Below are 24,201 nucleotides of genomic sequence, written 5' to 3' on the forward strand. Positions count from 1 at the left end.
GGCGGTGAGCTCATGGCTGTTTCAAGAGATTCGTAGAGTACAGGAACCCATCAATGTTCTGATGATTAGTATGTGAGAAAAAGAAGCCCGAGAAAAGGTTCGCTAATATGCAGCTTAAGGTATTTAGAATTTGGTAACGAATTCGTTCAGCAAGGCGAAGAATTTGTTGAAAAGGATATTGACGGAGAAAGAAAAAAAGCCTGATAAAATGAAGTTGATCAGGAATGTAATTATTAGTCTCTACTGGAGGATTGTATACGGACTAATGATTGAAACTGATGTTTGGAGGATAAGATACAATAAAGATACAAACACATTACTGAAAGGAGAAGATATAGTAAGATTTATCAAGTCAGAGAGAATAAGATAGTTGGGGCATGCCGAAAGAACGGAAGATAATGCAATGCCAAAGAAAATGTTGAAAGTAAGGCTATGTTCCAAAAGAAGAAAAGGAAGACCCAGGATGAGATGGCCAGACGATGTTGAGAACGAGCAGAAGAAGATGAAGGTGAAAGGATGGATAGAGAAGATGACGAACAGAGAGCAGTGGAGACTGGTTCTAGAGAAGGCCGAGGCTCACCCAGGGCTGTAGCGCCGAGTGGTTGGTAGGTAGGTACTAGAGGATTTCCCGAGTTTGGATAAGCGGGAAGAGGGGTAGAGGTCTGTTCAATAAACACATTTTAAGAGGGGCCTGAACTTGTGTTGGGTCTACAAGTCACGATGATTAGGAGTAATGAAGCCAGGATAATAAAAGAATTTGATCATTGTTATGCTGACGAGTTTGTGAAGGCATCAGAGTGATGAATCCGAGAGCCAGGATGACAAGTCGAGACATGAGGTTGACAGAGTGACAGAACATCAGAATGGTGAGGAATCTGCGACCAGTATTATGCATCTCGAGATTATTTATGCTGACTTCTCTGGAATTTGGTATGATGACGAGATTAGGATATTCCATTTTGAACATTTTGAACATTTTGAACATCTTACGTGATTTGCTGAAGACCACGAAGACGAGTCTGTGGATCACTGTACTGATAAATTCGGATATCAGAAAGAAAAAAAAAGATTTCGAGTCTGAGAAATCCGGGAACTTGGATGTTAAGCATCGAGATACGTTTGATGGCGAATCTTTTTGATCAAGGTCACCATGACTCGATGTTTTTATATCATGTGTGGGCTGGAACTCATTGCTTGGGCATGAAAGGAACGTAGAAAAGTCCTGAACCAAGGTAAATAAGTATGGGTAAACCACTCTGTTTAAAGAAATTAAAAAAATCTCTATGATAGATATATGTTTTAAATTGCGTAATGATATGTGCTTGTTATAAACGGCACGCCTATAGGCAAACAGCTGAAGTAGTTCCAAGTTTGGATGTGGGAAGGTCAGAAGCTCTGTCACTTCCTGTTCGAATGAATGAGCTCTCATTCTGCCTTGTAGTCCAGCTAAAAGTGTCTACTTTGCCTATCAGGATACACACAGAGAAACACGCTACTGTAAATGCAAGTTGAAATTAAACATGGATAATTTCTTTCGTATCTGCATTCTACATTTCTTATCGTTTCATACTTTATCTCGTTCCCTTATTTCTTTTTTAAAATACTAAGAATTAATTTGTGTATTTATCCTCCAGATCTGGTGTAGAAGACCGAAATTAACGGCCGTGGGGATCCGTTGCGCTGACCACGCGACAGCCTCTATCCGCTAACGTTGGCACTAACTTCGCCGACAAGCGCCGGTTGCTCGGTCGGTATATTTCGCTCGCGGAGTAAAGCTATGGGGGTTTGTTTCTGTATTTTTGTTTGCTTATCCTCAAGATTGCACAGTTTATAACTTATGTAATTACGTGAAACGTATGTATATGGAGTGAGAACGAAATAACACAAACACATGATCAGCTAGCACACATACAAACTTAAACTTCTTCCTGTTTATGTTTATTTGTCTGAGTACAGGCATTGCAATCGACGGTCCTCTAAAATCTCGCACTTGTATTTCCCTCTTGCCATGCTACACCCAAACTCTTGACTACAAGTACTTTCCCGTTTGGTCTGTATTTATTCTATGTAATGATCAACAAAGAAGTATATCCCGTATCTCTCAAAACTTAAAGCTTTCCTGACTTTTCACTAAGAAATGTGTATAAGTGACATGTACGAATATCAACAGAAATAGGTATGTACCAGCATGGGAAAAATTCGGAATTCTCGAATATAATCTTTGACGTCCTCTTGACTCTTGAAAGGGTCACGACCCACCATTTGAGAACAACTCATATACCAATAATAAGAAATTACATTACATTTGCTTCTGTTTATCCTTTCCGTCAGCAGCTTTGACGGTTACCGCTGAGAACAGCTGCTGGAGTATGGTTTCAGAGCGGATAATTATTTATGAAGTGCTTGCTCAGTGGTTGACAAGATACCGCACCTGAGGATCTGCCAACTCGGAGGCCACTCCTTGCTTGCCTTCCAACTGTGTGTTCAGAAGGGATGAGCAAAATCAATCAGACATATGGGCACAGACCGGAAGTGTCACTGATTTGAATGAACGTAAATAGTAGCGACATGAAGGTTGTGAAGACGTTTCGGATGAGAGCAACGTAACTGGATTTCAGGTTGTCACGGTGGTGACTGTGAAGATACCGACGTCTTGGGAGGAACGAGGTGTAGTCTGGTAGATCGTTACTGACCTTACGGAAGAACCTCCATTATCTGAATGCACTATCCTTAACCTACCGCCTCTGTGGTCTAGTGGTCAGAGTTCCTGGCTGCAGATCCAGAGTCCCCGGGTTCGATTCCTGGCGCTACCAGATTTTCTGAGAAGTAGTGGGTCTGGAACGGGGTCCACTCAGCCTCGTGATGATAATTGAGGAATTATCTCAATGAAATAGCAGCTCCGGTCTAGAAAATGGAAATTAACGGCAGTGGGGATCCGTTGCGGTGACCACGTGACACCCTCTGTCCGCTAAAGTTGGCACTAACTTCGTCGACAAGCGGCGGTCGCTCGGTCAGTACAGTTCTTTTGCAGACTAAAGCCACGGAGTTTTTTGTACTATCCCTAACCACTCTTCTACCTTAAGGATACAGCTATGTTCTTTCGTAACGTCGATAATGATTTGCAAGATTATACGGTGGTCACATTGCAGTTACATAGTTCAATTTATTGCCTGGAATGAGGATCTCTTATTTTTTTTTTCTGGTTTCTTCATATCATCGGCGAATGCCAGTTACTGCAAGGGGAAAATGGGTGGGGGTAAATACGGATGATCATGGCCTATTTTAAGGCATTATTCAGGAAATGTTCTTGGAGAATCACCAGACGCCATCTCCCGGTTGCGTCCCCGTTATGAAATGGAAATGCTACCAACCACACCGACACTTTCGGTTTCCACCTCTTTAATAAGAATAAATAAGGAAGTAATTTGAAACCAGTTGGCCACCCCTGATACGCATACTTGTGCGTTACCATTCCGAGGAACCCGTATCAAAGCTGTTGCACGCACGCGCGTACACAAGTCCAGCTCATTATTAATTAACCTTGAGTAATGTTGTCTTTCCCTTTCACTACAGGAACTGCCTTCTGATTGCCTCTATACTGCTTGCGGCCGGGCCTTGTAAGGGAACTGGGAGTTTCCTAATGTGGCCAGCAGTCAGCAGCACGATCGGATCTTAACAATAGACAAATCAATGTCACCAAGGACAATGCGTCTGTGACGTCACAGAATTTTCTGTTTAATTTTACACAAATTGATAGCCCTAACCCTTATCAGTAAGTCTTGAAAGAATCAGCTGAGATTTAAAATAAATCGAGGAAAAAAGAAATTTGGGCAGACATGAAATAAGATGGTCTGATCAGCAGTGAGACTCGGAACAAGTCCTAGAAGCTTAAATCTTGACAGATTGTAAACACATGTCAGTAATTACACAATTTGAAATAATTGCGTTGCTTGAAGAAGGATAATCCGTATCAGAAATGAGCCATCAGTTTCTCACATTACGACCAACAAATATCATAAATAAAAAAAAAGTCCGTGGTTTTAGTCCTCAAGCGAACTATACCGAGCGACGCCTCTTTTGGGCGAAGTTAGTGTCAACTTTTGCGGATAGAGGTGTCACGTGGTCAGCACAACGGATGAATGGACTGAGTGGACCCCGTTCCAGACCCACTACTTCTCAGAAAATCTGGTAGCTCTACGTCTGGATCTGTAGCCAGGAACTCTGACCACTAGACCACAGAGACGGTCCGACTGTCATAAACACATTAAGAAAAGTAACAAGGCAAATATGAACACACCGCGAAGTTTTGGCTCAAAATTCAGAACTGTGACTTGAAAGGAAATTGTGACTAGATATGGAATCAGCGTATCAGAATTAACTTGGAAATTCAGTTTTATTTTATGTTACCATAACCTTGTTGACTAATGTTGTTTTTATTACTGTATTGATGTATGCTATTATCTTTTGGTGATTAACGTGGAAATTACTTGGATTCATTACCCATAATGGTCACGAGAAAACAGTTGAAAGTAATGTTGTGGTGAGGGAAAGGAAAGTTCAAGGATGTGGATGATAGAATTCACTCACACGAAACGAGATCTGTAATAGCGCTGCGGGGAGCACTATTATGAGAGCAATGCAAAGCATAGAATTTCTTATAGACCCAACCATAAGATTTTTTTGGTGTTTACTACAGCGATTCTCTTTAATTGCTTCCTTTTACTTAGCAAGACATGTCATTTAAATTATCTACGGCAGAGTCTAAGAACTTCTACCCACGGAGATTCAAGGGTGGGACTGTGAATCGATTGAAGGCTAGTTTAAAGTCGATATTATGCAATTTTGTTTGTCTTGCTTCATGCACTCTGAAATAAAACAAGTTCTATATCTTGGAATGTTGGGAGACTCTTCTTTGGGTAGCCGATTGTTTGTTATCCACGTCATCTCGATTTGGAACCGTCCGTCTGTTTAGTGTAGAGATCTTCGGCGATTTTGTGAAGAAACAAAATCTGAAACAGAAAAGAAAAATATCAGCATACCAAGTACTATAAATCCTGCTTGCTTAATACAGGGCAACTGAACTCTAATACTCGTTAACACAGTGAACAACTGTGTTATTACTGGGGAGCAATTGGTGGATTGAAGAGTGGCACGAGAAACTGAAGTATTCGGAGAAAACCTGCCTCAGCGTCACTTTGTCCACCACAAATCCCATATGATAATACTCGGGCTCGAACCTGGACCTCCGCGGTGTCAAACGACTCTGTTAGGCTGGACCTTATTAGATTCTGCTGCTTTTAAAGTACAGCATGGAATCATGCTGAGTGTGGGGACATGCGGTAGCGTAGTTGGTTGAGGCACTATGCTACAAGCCGGGAGGTCGCCGGTTCGATTCCCGATGAGGTCATCGGATTTTTAAATTGACCTAATCCTTCCAGCCGCACTATGGCCCTGGGGTTCACTCGTCCTGTAACATAAATGAGTACCAGGAATCTTCCCGGGGGCAAAGAGCGGCCGGCCTGTAACGCCGACATCACCGCCATCTGTGAGCTGATTATCTAGAAAATGTGGAAGCCTCGACGTCTTCTCACAACCCTATGGGCCTTTACAGTCTTTTATAGGGTTATCTTTACCTTTTAGGATGATTAGATCAAAGCTTTGCGACGAGCAGGGCATGCAGCACACTGTAAAAGCAAGAGATGTTCGTAAATTTTTGCCCAAAGCCCTGTGGTTAAAGACCATTTGAGAAACCAGCACGAAGGATGACATATACAAATTGACCTTAATGAAATAATTTATGGAGGTGTAAACTGGGTCGAACCTAAAGAGAGTATCATCTCTTGATGGGATTTCGTAATGATAACGAAAACTTTTGCGTTCTGTAGCAGTGGGGATATTTTTTTCTTTTGACATATGAAAACTGTCGGCTGTTCTACGAAGAACTTACGCTAATGGAGAAAGTTTACAGCTTAATGTAGTGACCTTCGAACTAGCAGATTTGTATTGTTTTAAATTAACTCCCTTGCCCAGTGTTCATTACAGCAAAACTGAGTATGGCCCCAGCCGTGAGCAGGCCGATACATCACATTGGCGAGCAGCTGGGAGTGGGTTTTCCTTAGATGTGTATTAATTTCAACACTCCGTTAAAGCGTGAACCATTCTGACGCAATATTATACCTCTTGCCGTGTCAGAAGGCAAAGGTGGATTATCTCCCCCCCCCTCGAGTATATAAGAGAGATACATGTAAATTTAAAGCAATTGAGGGCAGATCTTGGGAAACTGAACTTTATTGAATCGCACGAAAGTAGTTTCCATTCAGAATTACAGATTTATAACAGTCGTGATGTGCGTTCAGATTTAAGTCATCACGCCAGAGAACTTCCTGGAGTGTTGCATAGGGCATTTAGTAACAGTCGTGCTCCGCATGGGCGTAAATCAATCAAGAGGTTTTGCACAACTTTCTTATTATCTTCAGCACCGCTGTCTGTTCCACTCAGTGGGATGTATCCTTCAGCTCCGTTGCTCAACTGAAGTGCCACACTATTTTTATTTCAAATGGTTCTTTACGACTCAGTATTGTGACTGGATGACTAGGATTCGAGTATCGAAATAGAAGTTATCCATGGACTTAATTAATTAAGCACAAAGCCATAAAAATTTATGGTATAACTCCCACCATTCTTATCCTCCTACTAGATGGAGTTGAGAGGTCAGCTTCACGCCCCTGTCGCTTTACCCGCGGGGATATAACCTCGGTCCCCATTGCATACACGTCTGAATTAAGTCTGAACGTTATGAAGAAGAGTAAAATTCTTGCCTCCACCTGGAATGGAACCCCGATCACTCGACCACCTAGCCTATATATCGATTGAGCTATCCTGGATCTCGATTCTCGAAGTGTGACAGGAAATTCTTCCCCGCCAGCACCACATCCAAGGTGACGATGACGCTCTCCATGGCCCCTATCCAGTGACTATCTTGGGGATCTTTTTCTCGTGGTAAGGCGGCCAAAATTTGATAGTGACAATTGACCATCGTCTAACGTAAAGGTTACGATTGCATGGAGCCATATCTCCGCACCTTCACACGTAGCTTGTTGTTTAAATAGTCACAGGGGAAACTTTTTTAACTTTTTAAATCAGGTGTAAAATATAGTATCAAGTAAGAGGAAGAAAATGCACAGGAGTAGCCATGGAGATGGAAAGATTCCGTTTTGTAATGCTAGCAGCAAGTGAACTAGACTTTGCACTGGGATGGATCATATAGCAGTTGTTGTCAGTTTCTTCGCGGTTGCCAACCAGATCACTTAGCGGGTACTTATCACACTCCTGCACAGTACCATTACCTCGCTCTGAAGTTGTGTAGCAGTTTCTGCCTCCATCTAGCTAGACGCTACTGCCAGATTTATATTCGATAATCATTCGTGTAAGTGGCATAGCTAGTTCTCTCTTTTCTCTGTATTATTCTCTCAACGACAAATTTATTAATTTTCTGTCGGTCTCTGTTGAGTGTAAATCCAATTGCTTCTCGAAGAATTTCCTTTGCGCTTTAGGCTTCTGCTTTCGTATCTCATGACTTGAACTGGTTAGCCATGTTTCACTTCCATAAAACAAAAGTTCCTGACAATCAGACTTTTGTTTTTACCCTTCTTTAGTATTCTTTTTCTTGTTTTCCCCCGTTACTTCTTTCTACATTTCCTTTCTTCTTGCATTATTTCCTCCTTTCTTTTTTTGGTTTCTCAGACTTGTCCATTCTTCACTTGTTTGTCCGTTAGTTTGCTCATTTATCGTCATTACATTTTGTTAAAACTGCCATCCTCGCGTATTTCTTTATTTTCCCTGTTATCTTGGCATTGATTATTCAGTAAGAGACATGCAAGTTCTGGCAGCAATAAAGTAAGGGAACGAACACAGACGCTGCAGCGCTGGGTAAGAGGGACAAGTTAATGCTCAACCAGTAGATGCACATCTACCGTGTATTGTATTCAAGTCTGATAATTTGTAATCGCTATATAGCTTGCGGTAGACGAGTTAGAAATTTCTGATGAGTTTTTTATAGTGTTGTAGTTATCGGACGCAGTGTTGCGTAACCCAGGAACAAGACAGCGTGTCTATTGCGTGACCCGTCCCTGAGAGGTGTCCCTGCCCCAGGTTGCAACCCATCCGGCCTCGCCGTGCCTAATATGGATACAAAGTAACGAGAAGTTAGACCGTCTTTCTTCGTGAGGGGCTTGAAGCGATGGGTCAGAGGTCACTCGCAGTAGAGTCAGCCTGAGGTGGGGCAGGTGCTCGAGCGAAGTGAAGGTGTATGCTATACTTGGGGAAACCTATCTTTGCTTCGTCTCGAACAGATATCAGTGACGTCATATTCAGCATGTCACATTGATGGAACAAGTTCCAAGAAGGATTGATACGGAACTGTATCCACCACGTACGGGACCTAAAGTAAATTATGAATTGATTAATATACCAGCTGTCTTGACTGAGGTTTACCGTGATTTTACTCCGTCATTGAAGACGAATATCGGCAGAATACAGTAATTAATCCACCATCGTTTCCTTCCGAATGCTTTTGTACTCAGTATTCATCATTCATCTGTCTGCAGTTGACGGCGTACCGTTATAGCAACTTAGTAAGTAAAAGGTAAAGTTGCCCCTGTGCTTAACTAATTAAGCACTATGCCATTAAGACGCATGTGGGAGTGGATGTACACATCCACTTTTTATATACCTCGGCAATAGTTGGAGGTGAATGGTCAGCTTCACGCCCCGGCCGCTTTACCCCCGGGGAAAGAGCCCCCCCCCCAGTACCCATTGGAAAGCAGGCTGGGTGGGCCCCAGAACCGGCCAGGACGACGTGGAGGAGAGAAAATTCTTGACTCTATCGGGACTCGAACTCCGACCTCACGGCCGTCAAGCCTTGTGTCCAGTGCTGAGTTTTGTTACTGTCGGTGTTGAGCTTTCTGATTTCATTAAGAGAGAGTTTGTTTGTTTATTTGTTAATTCTACCAGAACCACGAGAACTACACACTTGCCCCTTTAACGGTGCTACGTGTAGAGTTTCTGGGGAGGGATGTCTTGTTACATCACGAAGTTCCCTTTGTGGCATCGCTTGATGTCGCCATCATTGTGTCGCATATTGTGACACGTGCTTGAATACCGCGGAGCGACCCTCGAGCGACATACAGAATGTAAACTTGGGTGAGAAATGTGTCGCTTTCTCCGCTTGGCTTTCTCTGTGTTAGGCCCAGTATGCTATACGAGCTACACAACGCAAGTTACTATCCCCGGAGTGTAGTTTGAAGACCCGCCCGGGTCCTGAGATGGGCGAGGGTACTCAATCATGGGCGAAGGAGAGGCAATGAAGAACAGCGGGTTGCGGAACTTGTATCACGACCGGGCTACTGTACTGTACAATGTATAACGACTCTTCAAGGCAGTCGTGTTTCATCAGTCTGCCATGTTGCAAGCGCTTTCTAAACTGTACAAATCTCGTACTAGGAAACGGGATAGCTCAGTCGGTGTAGTGACGGGCTACGCGCTGGATGGCTGGGATTTGATTCCTGCCAGAAGCAGAAGATTTTGCTCTGCTCCACAGCGTCCACACGGGCTCTGGGCCCACACATCCTCCTATCCGAAGGCTACCGGAGGCTCATTTCCCGGGGGTAAAGCGGCCGAGACATGATGCTAACGACTCAGTTCCGTGTAGTGCCGAGGTAAAGAATGGTAGAGCTAGACATCCACTCACATATACGTCTTCATGGCGTGGTTCTTAATTACGCACAGGGATATCTTTACCTATTTTCACTGGCTCTACAGCCCCCTTGGGCCCTGGCCTCTGATTTTTTTCAATTTAATGATCATTTTACAGACGGTAAGACTCCTTGGATGAGTGATCAGCTCGTCGCAAGGCCTCTACCTAAACACAGGACAACAAAAATACAGAATAAACATACACATACCAAACATCCATGGCTTATGTGGGATTCGAACCCACGATCTCGGATTCCGAGCGAGCGAAGACAGTACATGCCTTAGACGGCTTGTCTACCGTGACCGGCAGAACTTTACCTCTGCCTCTACAAATCTCCTTCTGTGTAACTGATCAACATTTTCATAAGCGAATATTTACTTGGATACGTATTTCAGGAAAGGTAGGGAAAAGTAATGTTCGAAGTCCGTTCAAACGAAATGCCGTGGTAGAGCAGTTTATAGTCCGGTAGGGTGAGTTCAGATCTCTGAAAGGAGGACAGCAATGCTGATTGAGCACTTATCATTTCCCGGAGAAAAGACTGGAACACATTGAAATAGGCCACTACCTTTTACCTTCACGTTATTTTCAAAGGTTCTCTAACACTTGTCTCAATTAATTAATTAATTAAGCCCAATGTCGTAAAGACGTATGGGGGAATGGAGATATAGCTCCACCATTTTTAACATCGGTATTACATGGAGACTCCTACTGTCTTACCTCAGGGAAGCAGCTCCCAATACGCATTGTATAGGAAGGGGTGTGGGCACTGGGGCTCGTCTGGACGTTATGGAGAAGAGAAAGAGCTATTTCCTTCACCGGGACTCGAACCTCGACTTTGTCATCTAGCTCGTAGCCTAATCGCCATACCGACTGAGCTATTACAGTCCCTCCAGTCGTTGGTGATAAGCCTTTATGATTTGTCGTTAACTAAACGAAGATGTAAATTGGAGCAGCGCTCAGTTTGGATTATGCCTGCACGAAAAGCCTTAATTCCCAATGCTCACTCCTCAGCTTCTTACTGATGTAACGCAATTGAGAGAGGAGGAGCCCATGGGTGGGTCCTACTAAGATGTAAACCCTGAACCGGCTGAACCACAGCATTTCCGTCAATGCCTTTCACCTTACCTCCTTTCGGAGTTCCGTATTGTAGCTATAAAGTAGACGGGTCATTAAGGTTTGTAAAGTAGATGACAAGCTTCTGAAACAAGTTAACTGACTACTTGCGTGTTTCTAAGCAAAGCAGACTCATCCGTGTCTCTTACTGCAACATTTTCTTCTGTTGAGCTATGAACACATTGGACAAACTTCCAACGAACAAAATTTTTCCCAAATGGACATTAAAGGAACATGATATGTTGATACGTACTGAATACTTGTGTATGAGATGTAAAGTTCTAACGGCGGTAAATATGACCGTTCCTTTCTTATGAGAATCTGGTATACGGTTGCCGACGTTTCGGAAGACTTGCCTCCTCCATCATAAAGGAAAATATAGTTTGATTTGTTTCATTCTGGTCCGTCACACTAACAAATTACAAAGACAAAACAACTTCCAGTGTGACTGTTGAAGGGTTGAAGTACTATATCTTCCTACAAAGACAAAACAACTCCGTCCAGTGTGAATATTGAAGTTTTTAAGTAGTAGGAAGATATCGTACTTCAACCCTTTGAAGGTAGGTTTTGAATAACATCATTTGAAAAGATATTCTTTTTTTATTTATGTTTGTCTTAATATACGTATATAAATATATATAAGTATATACACTCATTGATCCACTTTCTTTTATTTACTATCAAGATCGGTGCATGCAGTAGCATAGTTGGTTGAGGCACCATTCTACAAGCCGGAAGGTCACGGGTTCGATTCCTGATGCCAGTGGATTTTTCAATTGACCTAATCCTTTCCCCCCAAAAGTTTTTCTTCTCCACGTCGGCCTGACCGGCTCTGAGGTTCACCCAACCTCCTATACAATGGATACCGGGGGTTCTTTCTCGGGGGTAAAGCGGCGGGGTCGTGAAGCTGACCATTCATCTTCAGCTAGTGCTGATGTCAAGAAAATATGGATCTATACATCCACTCCCCCATACATTTCGTGGCGTAGTGATTAATTAGTTAAGCATAGGGATAACTTTACCTTTTTTTTTTTTCCTTGGCACTACAGCCCCAGTGGGCTTAGGCATACCTCCATGAACTTCTCCGTTCACTTCGGTTTTTCTAGATCTTACACATTCGGTAGGACTCCTTGGGCTGGTGATCAGCTCTTCGCAAGGCCTCTACCTGTACATAAACGCCGAAAAATGCTCACACACACAAACTAAACATCCATGCCCTGAGTGGGATTCGAGCCCAGGATCCCGGTTTCCAAGCTAGCGAAGACAGTACATGCCTTAGACCGCTCTGCTACCGTGACCGGATAATTTTACCTTTACCTGACCTACTTCTTCCAGCCGCACTATGGCCCTGGGGCCGACTCAGCCTCTAACAGAAATGAGTACCAGGAATCTTCTTGAGGGTAAAGGGCAGCCAGCGCATAAGGATGACCTCACCGCCATCTGTGAACTGATTGTCTAGATAATGTTGGACCCTCGACGTCTCACAACCCTATGGGCCCCCAGGGCCTGTTACAGAGATAGTTGTACTTTGTTTTACCATCAAGTTGGTTTTATGAATTAAGCAGTTGCGAAGGAACGAAACAGTGATGGACATAGATCGCTTTGGCACTATAAAATCAATTATGATCGCTTAGGAAAAAAACACACGGAAGTGACGAAGTTATCCCTGAACTTAATTATGCCATGAAGGCGTATGAGGGAGTGGAGGTAAGGGTTCATCATTTTTTAGCTCGGCACTAGATGGAGGTTAATGGTCAGCTTCACAGCCCTCCCGTTTTACCCCCGGGGGAAGAGACCCCGGTACCCATTGGATAAGCCACTGGATGGGTCCGAGAGCCGGTCTGGAAATTATGGAAAAGAGAAAAACTTCTTGCACCTGCCGGTAATGAATCCTCGATTCTTCGGTCTTGTAGCCTGTAGCCTAGTCTCTACTCGAACTGAGCTAACCCGGTTAGCTTTCAGCATGGAGATGACATAAGGAACAGTAACAAAAAACAGTTGGTGTCTGTACAACAGAAGAACAGTTTATACGGCTTTCCATTCCCCGTGAGGCAGTAATACTTATAGCCACAGCCTTGAGAACCTCACACCTTGCTGTGATTGCATATATTTGAGAACAATATGCTGCAGAGACTTACCGGGCCGTGAGAAGATAAGTTACTGAAGGATGGAAATAGTTACAAAGTGGCGAAGTTCATTATTTGTATGCACGCCTGCTTTTGTTAGGATAATTCAAACGAGCATGAAATGAATGGATTTGTAGAGTCTGATACTCGCTAGGGAAATTATAAATGTCTGTGTATATACGTATATATATATATACCTTCATGCTGGTCACAGTTGCCGCGCGGTCTAAGGCATGAACTGGCTTCGCTCGCTCGCACGCTGGGATCTTAGTTTCGAATCCCACTCAAGACGTGGATCCTTGGCGTATGTATGCGTTTATTCTGTGTTTGTGTTGTCTTATATTTAAGTAGAAGCCTTGTGACGGGATGATCACTCGTTCAAGGAGTCCTACCGTCTGTGATAAATTATTTTTTTCCTTGGCACTACAGCCCCAGTGAGCCTAGGCCTACCTCCATGAATTTCTCCGTTCACTTCGGTTTTTCTAGATCTTACACGTTCGGTAGGACTCCTTGGGCGGGTGATCAGTTCGTCGCAAGGCCTCTACCTGTACACAAACACAGAAAAACGCACAAAAACATCCATGCCCTGAGTGGGATTCGAACCCACTATCCTGGGATCCGAGCGAGCGAAGACAGTGCATGCCTTAGACCGCTCGGCTACCGTGACCGGCGTGATAAATTATTACGGAACTGAATTAGAGGCCTGGGCCCTGAATGGGCTTCAAGAGCCATCGAAAAAGAAATTCTTCATGGCATAGTGCTTGATTAATCAAGAACACGGACAATTTTACATGATAATATATTCCCTTAAGAATACAGAAAGATTGTGCCCAGTAAAATCTAATTAGTATACGCATAAGTCAATAACGTAACTATGTTGACCAATGAAGGCTGCCAAGGAGGAGGACGTGGTGTGATGTTATTCACATGAGTGACACGAATTCAAACAGTATTAACGAATTATAACTAACCCGTCATCATGGCGAAGAGTCATTTTACATATGCCAATGGCCACTCATGTGGTCAGGGAATTCCCCATCTTGTTCACAACTGTCCGTACCGGATCCGAGTCCCATGAACTCTTTCCCTGTTCTTATATATAATATTTCCATGCTAATGTTGTCCTCCCATCTACGCCTTCATATTTCATATTTTCGCAAGAATATGTCATTTTCATGCCGATGCTACATGCATCGTCAGTATCATCCGCCTTCATTTGTTCGCTGCAACAATATTTGGCGAAGAATACGAGTTATGAAGCTTCTCGTTACACTGTTATGGTCATCATGGTGCTATTATGTGGGGCGAAGTATTCGCCTGTGTTTCATCCTCAATCACTCTGTTTTATTTATTCTCTCATGAAGTACCAAGAAAATGTATAAAATTATTCCTAGTAACAACACAATTAAGGAAGGTGAGGTGGGCAGGGCATGTAGCACGAATGGGGGAGCCGGAAGGTCGCGGGTTCAAGTCCCGATGAGGTCATTGGATTTTTTTTTTTCAATTGACCTAATCCTTCCAGCCGCACTGTGGCCCTGGGGTTGACTCAGCCTCTAACAGAAATGAGTACCAGGAATTAATTAAATAATTTTCCTGGGGAGTAAAGCGCTGCTGGCGCGTAAGGCTGACAACCTTACCGCCATCTTTGAGCCGATTGTCTAGATAATGTGGGTCCCTCAACGTCTTACAACCCTATGGGCCTCTTACAGGGATATCTTTACTTTTACTTTACTATTGGTGGGAAAGCGCGAAGGAAAGAGACCACTGGGAAGACCAAGACATAGGTGGGTGGACAATATTAAAATTGATCTTAGACTAATAGGATGGGATGGCATGGATTGGATTGGATTGATCTGGCTCACATTAGGGAGCACTGAAAGGCAGTTGTGAACACGGTAGTGAATCTTCAGGTTTCATAAAATGCTAAGAAATTCTTGAGTAGATGCAGAATTGACGTCTCCTCAAGAAGGGCTCAGTTCCATAAGTAAGTAAGAAGACAATTATAGCATTAGCCAAAGAAAAGAAATTGGTCTCTTGAAAATCTGTCGCCTCATGCGAGTTAATGATCGGTTTGTTTGTTTCTTGGTTAATTAAGGGCGATATGCCAACCGTTTAGATTATATAGCGTCCAACTATAAATTACAGCGCTACTTTCAACTGTGATTTGGGAAGGACGCAGAAGGAGCCGTTCATATGACGTATTTGAATTATGTACTCTCAAGGGTACACAAAGGTCCGTAATCAGAGTAACCAATCGCCGATCGGGATTTGAACCGGATACATTTCAAACGAGTTCTCGCTGTGCTAACCATGCCGGTACCAGTTGCCACCCAGTGGCTTGCCCCGGTGTCAGAAATATTGCTTGATGGCGCTGACAAAGCAACACTCGTCTGCTACACACCAGCTGTTACGAAGTATTGCGCTGTAGCCCAAACGACGGGTGATATCGGTTTAACGGCCGCTAACGGCTAGCCCAGACCAATAACCAACGTCAGATTCAAGCACCTGTGTCCTAGCAGAGCTCCCTACGGTGGGAATGAGGTGTTAACGAACACAACTTCACTCTTCCCCCATACTCCTTTTCTTTTGTTTCTGCAAACATCAGTTAGTGAGGTACATGACAGAAACTATGTTAACGGGTAAATTGAGTCAAACTGAAAAATACAGTATGCGCCAAAATATTTCAGTACTGAAACTCGCGCATCTCGAACGCCCATGTGCGTTTGTCGACGGGGCATAGCTCCAACCGCACGTGTTTCCAGTAGTGGAAAGGAAGTTGATATGTAGGGGAGAAAATTTTGTAGGCAGAGACTTCTCACAGCGTATGCAGAGAACCATGAATGTCATCGTATTTTCCTTCATTGAATGATTGAATGAATGACTCACAGAGTCACCAATTCTGTCGCTATCAAGGTTGGTACTACTGATTGATGCCGGTCGGGAGGAGCGTATGGTGTTAACACAGTTGTCTGATTATGAATTCTTCACTGTAATTACATAAAGTGAATGCATAATAGGGAAGTCGAGTCTGTCCGTCTGAATATTCAATCTACAGAAGCTACCGAACGAATGATGAAATAGACGCTCTGGTACGGAGGATGTACATAGACAAACCGTCGATGAAGCTCAGCTCGAAATTAACGAGTTCTTGCTGTGCGGTCTGGTAGAAGGTTACCATTGTTTTCATGGAACCTGTGATCTCCATCTTAAAGAAGTTTCTGGGGTTCTGACGGCGATGAATATGAAGATTTTGTGACTCCGCGTACGCCAAATAGAAAGCTACCAAAGTTTTAGAGAAAACCTGCTGTCCATATTTTGAGGTTCTATCATTAAGACGAAGGTAGCGGGTTCCTCCTAAAAGTAACTTTCTTCCAGACTACAAGGCAGTACAAAGCAGAAGACAGCGATTTTCAAGTTTATAAATTGTTTCTCTTATCTCATTCGAGCTGAGAGATTTGTTCAGCCATTCTTCGAATCACTGCAGCATTTCTCTCGGTCGGGTTATATATGAAGTTGTAACATCCTTGTATTTTTAGACTCTTACTTAGTCAGAAGGTTTGTTTATATGTAACTGAAGGGTAAACATTGTCGGATGTTTCTGAATCTGTCGTCAAACGAGAACTACACAATTACTTTAGTGTAACATGTCGATTATGAGGAGTAAAGAAGAAGCCTTACACGTGTCGAAGAGTGACCCTCACTTACTGACGTGGGCTGCTCCGAGGCTGGGAAATCAAGACGCAATAATTACCTACTGCAGAACCACAGCATGCAGAAAGTTTGGCTTTTGATGCTAACTTCAGTATTCATGCCGGGATGACACATCAGATTAGGCCACGATCTCTTCATTCCACATTTCCAGTTCATTATTTACACAACCTACAATTCAAAGCCGTATAGACCGATCTGCTAAAAGTGTATATAAGGTAAGGTAAAGTTATCACTGTGCTTAACTAATTAAGCACTACACCATGTAGGTGTATGGGGGAGTGGATATATAGGCTCACATTTTCTTGACCTCGGCACTAGTTGGCCGCTTTATCCCCGAAGAAAGAGCGCCCAGTACCCATTGGATAGGAGGCTAGATGGACCCCAGAGCCCGTCTGAACGACGTGGAGAAGAGAAAATTCTTGACCCTATCGGGACTTCAACTTCGACTCCTCGGTCGTCCAGCCCGTAGCCAGTCGCTCTACCGACTACGCTGTCCCTTCTGCTGTATATTTAAGTAAACCTTGAATAAATAAACAAATATAATTATTTTTCGTCACTACCCCGTGCCGGGAGTAGGTAATTTGTGTGCCTGCTGCCTTTCTTGGATGCGGTAGCCGTTTCTCAGGCTAGTTTTGTGCTAATCTGGGGTCGAACTGCAGTCACTGTGCCAGTACTTGGCTTCCCCTCTAGCCGACGCTACCAGCTACAACATATTTCAACAGAACGTATACTATATCGGGATATAATTAATGTTTAAACTTAAAAATATCAATTACCTTTAAACAAAATGATTAGGAACGTAGTGCAACATAGTAATTGAAACAAGAACTAACCGCCCACTTTCCATTTATGCGTCGCGGACCGCACAGAAAACAAATTAGGAGGAGGGTGCACAGACACACAGAAAATATTCCTGTTCTGTCAAGTCCTTCTGCTTCCTACTTCAGAATCTGCGGACAATCAACCACTACGTACTTACGCTCTGCTTGCTGTCGTAGCACACAGCTAACAGTGTGAAACTTGTGTATGTGTCCCCGACAATAACTGGAGGTCAGGCCGTTAGATAACCCTAGTGTTTAGTGGAACAATTAAGGCCTACATGTTTCTTTTTACTCAGTGCTGTCATTAGCAAATAAGTTTATCAACAATGCTAATTATTTTCAGTGCAATCTTTCATTAAAGGACTCAGACCTCAATTTCACACCTGCCTTTCAAAAAGTTAGTCTGGGTGAGTCATTTACAAACATTCCTGCGGAGAACTAATAATGACCGTCTATCCGGTGGGGAAGTACAAAATGAAGAAATGGTAAATTAAGTTTCTTTAATTAATGTTTATATCATCAGTCATTTTGGCGTGGTTAGTATTGTTCCGCAACCTTCAGCTCAATTCTGACCTTCCTTCAGTACCTTTCCGTCAAAGTCAATTTGAATTAGGAAACTTGTTAGGTTATGGACCAGTGATCAAAGTAGAGAAACCGACAGTTTTGTCACATGAGTCACAGTATCGCAATCGTGGACACTCTACCTTAAAAATGTAATTCACGAATTTATTGCAAATGAATTAATAACAAAACTAAGCCTTCTATGGACATTTTATGAAGGTATACATCGTATTGAAGCCGGTCACGGTAGCCGAGCGGTCTAAGGCGTGCACTGTCTTCGCTCGCTCGGAAGCCGGGATCGTGGGTTCGGATCTGTTTCCTGTGAGGTACGAAGTGAATTCTTATATATTATTCTTATACACTGCCGATCACGGTAGCCGAGCGGTCTAAGGCATGTACTGTCTTCGCTCGCTCGGAAACCGGGATCGTGGGTTCGAATCGCACTCAGGGCATGGATGTTTGTGTGCGTTTTTCTGTGTTTGTGTACAGGTAGAGGCCTTGCGACGAGCTGATCACCCGCCCAAGGAGTCCTACCGAATGTGTAAGATCTAGAAAAATCGAAGTGAACTTCATGGAGGTAGGCCTACACCCACTGGGGCTGTAGTGCCAAGGGAAAAAAATACATGGTATTGAGCAGTTTCTGTACTTTATTGACATCTTCTGTCGTGCATCTCGTGCTTGGTATTAGGCAGGAGAATTTATTAACTAACTGAACGAATATTATCTTTTCAAGAAAAATGTTCTTCTCTGGGTTAGGTAGTTCCACAGAGTCGATTAGAGAACTTCCGCCACTTTTATAGAAACCGAGTGTTGTTGCCATATTCACATCAGGCTGCCACTGAACCTTATAATCGGCACATGAATCTAGTCAATATTTTATAACGTTACTTCTTTAAGGTCCATTTTAATATTATCTTCCCATCTACGCATGCTGGTCCAATGCGGCCCCTTTAATTAATATTTTCCGACTAAACTATTGATTGCATATCTCGCCTTTCCCAAGCGTCCTGCATGTCTCACCCATCGCATTCTCTTTCCTTTGATTTGATTTTATGACTATATTGTGATCGAATTTACTTTGCGAGAATACTTCTATAGTTTTTATAGTGTTCTTCCTGTTGTGTGTCATAATTCTATGGTTAGGTGATATCTAAGAAAAGAAAGTCATCTCTTTCCGGAAATCAAATCCCGGTAGTTCAGGGCACCTTATGATTGATTTATATGAATAGTTATTTTTTATTCATTCATTCATTCAGTCAGTCATTCATCAATGGCTCTAGAGCCCTATGTTGGGCCCTGGCCTCTTTCTGTAGTTTCATAATCTTTTTTTACACAGCCGGTAGGACACTTTGGAGGAGTGATCAGCCCGTGGCATAGCCGCTACCTACACACAGGACAACACAAGCACGGAATAAACGCACACACAGACATCCATGCCTTAAGTGAGATTCGAACCCACGAGCTCAGCTTTAGAGCGAGCGAAGACAGTTCATGCCTTAGACCGCGCGGCCACCGTGATTGGCATATGAATAGTTAAAAAAAATCCGTGGCTTTTGTCCGCAAGCGGACTAAAGCCGACCGAGCGATCGCCGCTTGTCGGCGAAGTTACTGGCAACTTTAGCGTAAAGAGGGTGTTACGTCGTCAATGCAACGAATCCCCACCGCCGTTAATTTCGGTTTTCTAGACCGGAGCCGCTATTTCCTTGAAATAGCTCCTCAATTATCCTCACGAGGCTGAGTGGACCCCGTTCCAGACCCACTAGTTCTCAGAAAATCTGGTACCGCCAGGAATCGAACCCGGACCTCAGGATCTGTAGCCAGGAACTATGACCAGTAGAGCGAGGACAGGCTTGTAAGGACCTAGATGTACTTTCATATGTATTTCATGAATATACATACACATATCATTACAATAGAATAACGTTTAACGAGATACGACCTTTCGTTTAATTATGCTTTCTTTTCAGGATATGGACTACACTCTGTAAGGTTCTCGCCGTCCTTTGCTTTGGAGGAGCCCATAAAGTCTGTCTCTCACAATAGGACATCGCTTCATCCAGAAGTAAGTCATTTACTTCCTTGATACGTATTTTAACTTAGCTGTCTCATATTTTGAGAACGCCAATAAACTTATCGCGTACGACTGCCCGTACCGCCGTTCATTTACGGTGTTCAGCATTTTATGTTCCATTTTTTTATTCCTGACGTAAGCAGCAGCCTACAGGCATACAGATATTGCAGTAAATCTATATTATCAGACTGCGGAAAGTGCGAATCCCCAATTCGGGCTTGATCAGCATCCTGAGATGAATACATGACGCTACTAAATTGGCAAACTTAGCCTACCAAAAATATCGACTGTCGGATCGAAGCTGCAGAACTCATTGCAAGAACGATGCAAGTCGCTTCCACGGCAGTTCAGTGGCGGCTCAACATTATAGTCAGACTACCAAAATGTATAGGATTTGAGGTTGATCAAAATAGTGCACCAGTTAAAGTAGATGTGGATAATAACAGGAGGTTAATGAGAGACCGCAAAGATATAAGTATAGGTGGTTTACAAAATTGTCCTCATATCAAAACTTACACCAACAGGTTAATTGTTAACATACAACCAAATATTTGTTACGACATTCGGAGTTAGATTATATTATAATACAAGCGATTTTTTTTTTGTAAACGAGAACCCAGTGTTTGGAATATTTTCACCAAAAAGGCTCTAGAACATTACTACATGGCGCTGTTAGACTGTACATGTCTGGACGTAACTTTTCATCCGTTGTACCTAATTAACAAACTCTGTGATAATGAGGTCGGATGTTTCGTCACCACGACATATTCTCAGTCCATCTCTAAGTCTCGCAACTTATTTTCCATATTCCAAGTTGACGTTCGTTTCGGATTTCCCCACTAAAACTCTGTATGCATTTTTTTGCTAAATTCTAGCCACATGCTCCCCTGCTTCTACACTCTTGATTTCCTTATTACAGCAGTAGACCTATTGGGTGACAGAAAATTATAAATATATTTACGCGGTGCCCACATCTACTTGCTACCTGCTTCACAGTGGTTTCTCCCTTCGCTTATTCTTCTACACTGAAGATGGAGGATAGATTCTTCTCCGAAACTTCGGTTGACTTTCAACGGAATACACGACATTATGTTCCAGAAGATAGATCTCATCATAACAACTGCTGTGAGAACCACAAATCCTAAATTTCAAAAGGACCCTTACTACAAGTATAATTACGAATAAATCCACAAGAAATAATCACCAACTCTTTAATAGAGCAGGCAATGCTATAATCGATAAAATCCTTAATAATCGGGAGAACAAATTTTCTGATCTCTGCAAGACGCATCTGTCATTACCCTCCCAAAATTCTTAAAGGCTCTTTCAGTCCTATCAAGGCAATTCTAGATCGGTGCCTGGAACAAGCCGTGACTCTCATAATAATTAAACCAACTTAACATTGTACTGGCTGGAACTTCTGCAGTTGGTACAACTTCAGACAGAGATAAATTAATCCCAATGCCCCTGCTTTTCAAAGCGTTGAATATAGCGTCCCCCCCCGCCCCCTGCCAAACCTTCGTGCTCGGAGCCTGTACAATGGTGGCAGCAGATCCTACGCGTTTCCGTCCACCGAATTCTTCACTTCATCACGACGGTCCTTGAACCTCAGAATCAAGGTTACGAACTGAAAGTGACTAATACATGACTGCGTATATATCGTGTTCTTATTGTTCTTACTTTACTTGTGAACTTGTGCGGCGTAAAAATTTCTTCCGAAGAGATTTTTTGGAAGCTGCTATTTAGATCAGATCTTGGGGCTCAAACAGAGGGAAACAGGTGGAAAGGGACTCGCTGAGACGTGTTCTTCAGTGTGTGAAATTTGTCAGAAGCCGTGTCGCAACCCGATATTTTGCACATTCTATCTTGATCGAATCTTTATTAAGATAACTTATTGGTATGTGCAGTGACCTATAACAAGAACAAGAAGCCAAATTTTTTGTAGTTGTGGTATGAAATGGCTACCTGGAATTTTGCCAAATCAGCTCCACTATCTTTTTTTTTATGGCTTATTTTACCGCCTCTGTGGTCCAGTGGTCAGAGTTCCTGGCTACAGATCTCAGATTTTCTGAGAAGTAGTGGGTCTAGAACGGGATCCACTCAGCCTCGTGAGGATAACTGAGGAGCTATTTCAAGGAAATAGCGGCTCCGGTCCAGAAAACCGAAATTAACGGCCGTGGGGATTCGTTGCGTTGACCACGTAACACCCTCTTTACGCTAAAGTTGGCACTAACTTCACCGACAAGCGGCGGTCGCTCGTTTGGTATAGTTTGCATGCGAACTACAGGCCGCGGAGTTTGTTTTAAGAGTCTACCAGTGTTTCAGACTATATAGCGTGAAATATTAGGATTGTTTATGAATAATGAATTGGAGGGAATTTGGAAGGAATCAGTCATGAATTACTTAGTGCACTATTCCCTGATTTCCTTTGAGGGGCTGAGAAAAAAAAAATAAAACATCTCAGTCGGGATAGCCAGTGACCCGTCTGAGATTCGAACCGATCGCCTCCGAGTAATTATAGAGCATTATCGCTACATCTTCCTGTTCCTTCGGTTGCTTCAGTTTAGGACACAGTATAATTTTCTTCAGTAGTATGTCCTTCGGATGCAAAATATTCTCCTGATCGCGATTGTAATTGAATTCCGAAAGTCTGCACATTCTCTCTCGTAAAATATTAATCCATTAGCATCCTGAATTGGCCTTTTGGGAAGAACATCCATTTCTAGCGGCCACTGCTATAACGATGCTACTTTATACCCTGCAGTGATATGCACTTGCCGTGTGCTTGTTGTCGCAGAACTAAGTCAGCATTGGAAGTAGCGTTACCAGGAAGGAGATTTGAACGCCAGTATAACCAACGAACCTAATTTCCATGGCCAAGACGTAACGAGACTCAATTTTTTTTTATCATTCATAGATGTTGAGAGAATCAAGATATTTCTGAGAATCGTTCTGAGATTAAGGGAGCATGCGGTAGCGTAGTTGGTTGAAGCACTATGCTACAAGCCTGAAGATCGCGGGTTCAAGTCCCGATGAGGTTATTGGACTTTTTTTCAATTGACCTAATCCTTCCAGCCGCACTATGACCCTGAGGTCGACTCAGCCTCTTAACAGAAATGAGTGCCAGGAATATTCTTGGAATATTCTTGGGGATAGAGGGCGGCTGGCGCGTAGGGCTGACAACCTTGTCGGCATCAATGAGCCGATTATCTAGAAAATGTGGGACCCTCAACGTCTCACAACCCTATGGGCCTCCACGGCCTGTTACAGGGATAGCTTTACTTTACTTTTAGGTCTATTAGGGATATAAGTCGATCACAGGATCACAGTGGCCACATGGTCTAAGGCTTAAACTGTCTTCGCCCGCTCTAACACTGGGATCGTGGGTTGGAATCCTACTTTATGCATGGATGTCTGTGTACATTTATTCTGTGTTTGTGTTGTCCTGTGTGCAGATAGCTGCCTTGCGACGGGCTGATCGCTCGTCCAAGACTCCTACCAACCTTGTAAAAGGTCAGGAAACTGAAAACGCGGCGAAGGTCCAACGAAAGGGCTGTAGAACCATAGATAGGTTAGGGATATAAGGGTAACTCATTTTAAAATCTTAGAAAATTTACTCCAAACTATTAAGAAGTAGAAAGGCGTCTCTAATGTAATAGTATTATCGCCGTAGCCTGTCTGTTCCGACATTATACGATTTGACGTTCTGATAAAAGTTAAGGCATATGCAATTTAGGTCCCCAGCAATGGTATCTCCAACTTATCGTGGTGGTGGTGGTGGAGTTTGAGAGTTCCTGAGACCCTGAGAGCTATGCCGGCGGTAGCGTAGCTACTGGTAGGGCCACCCATGCCGGACAGGTCAAGGGGTAGGAGCCAGACACCCTGGTCCTCCAGGTTGGGGGTTGGGCATGAGGCTAACAACCTCACACCGTAAAAACTAAATTGTTCAGAAATCCGAGGAAAGAGTAGCCGGACGAACCTATTCAAGACGACCTGGAAAATGTTTAAAGAATTTGAGAATTGGACCTTGGAATGTATTATCTC

At 43.2% G+C, this 24,201-nt stretch overlaps 1 long non-coding RNA gene across 1 annotated transcript in view; it reads left to right on the top strand.

The window, feature by feature from the left end:
* LOC111868254 overlaps positions 1–20,129 on the top strand; it is a 222,009-nt gene extending 201,880 nt beyond the window's left edge. Inside the window, exon 4 of the long non-coding RNA XR_002843483.1 lies at positions 20,054–20,129. This is a non-coding gene — a long non-coding RNA (uncharacterized LOC111868254). The remainder of the gene's footprint in view (positions 1–20,053) is intronic.
* The last annotated feature ends 4,072 nt before the right edge of the window (positions 20,130–24,201 follow it).

This window comes from Cryptotermes secundus, unplaced genomic scaffold (assembly GCF_002891405.2).
Source record: "Cryptotermes secundus unplaced genomic scaffold, Csec_1.0 scaffold627, whole genome shotgun sequence".
NCBI lineage: Eukaryota > Metazoa > Arthropoda > Insecta > Blattodea > Kalotermitidae > Cryptotermes > Cryptotermes secundus.